The sequence below is a fragment of the Crocodylus porosus genome, unplaced genomic scaffold (assembly GCF_001723895.1).
Source record: "Crocodylus porosus isolate Cpor-Errol unplaced genomic scaffold, CroPor_comp1, whole genome shotgun sequence".
NCBI lineage: Eukaryota > Metazoa > Chordata > Crocodylia > Crocodylidae > Crocodylus > Crocodylus porosus.
In genome coordinates this window covers 2,310,940-2,311,639 of record NW_017728919.1, presented here as the reverse complement: position 1 = coordinate 2,311,639, position 700 = coordinate 2,310,940, and positions in this window count along the sequence as shown.

The following is a 700-nucleotide window of genomic DNA, read 5'->3' as shown; positions in this document are numbered from 1 at the left end:
CAAAGGTTAATGCCCCGCCCCGCAGTCCCGGCATCTCTCAGACACGCCCCCCCAACCGGGCACGGAACCCCCCCGCGTGAAATTCTCCCCGGGGGGTCACAATCCCACAAGCGCCGTCCCAGAGCCGTGACGGGGGGCGGTCAGGGCCACGGGAGCGGATCGGGGGCGGCCGGACCCGGCGGGCCGGGGCAATCACGGGCGGCGCAGAGGTGGAGCCCGGGCACCACTCCGCCCGCGGCGCGGTCACGTGATGCGGCCGGGCGCGGTCACGTGACGGTGGCGGTCCCGGAAGCGCTGGAGCGGGGCCGCGGGCGCGGAAGGGTTCGCAGCAGCTGAGGTCAAAGGTCAAGGCCGGGTTTCCCCCCCCTCGGGAAACTGCAGGGCACGGGGGTTTCCGCAGGCTGGCGGGAAGCGGGGGGGGCAGGCTCATGGGGAATCCCACGCGGGGGGGGCGGGCAGGGTTAGGGTGGAGGGTCCCACGTGGTGGGGGAGCAGGGTCAACAGGGTGGAGAGTCCTGGCTAGGGGGGGCTCCCACGTGGCGGCAGGTCAGCGGGGGGGGGGAAACCTGATGGGGTGGTCCCATGTAGGATGCAGGGGGGCAGGTCAGCAGGGTGGAGGGTCCCAGCAGGGTGGTTGCATGCGGGCTGGGGTGGGGTCCTGCATGGCAGGGTGGAGGGTCCTGGCTGGGGGGCAGGTCCC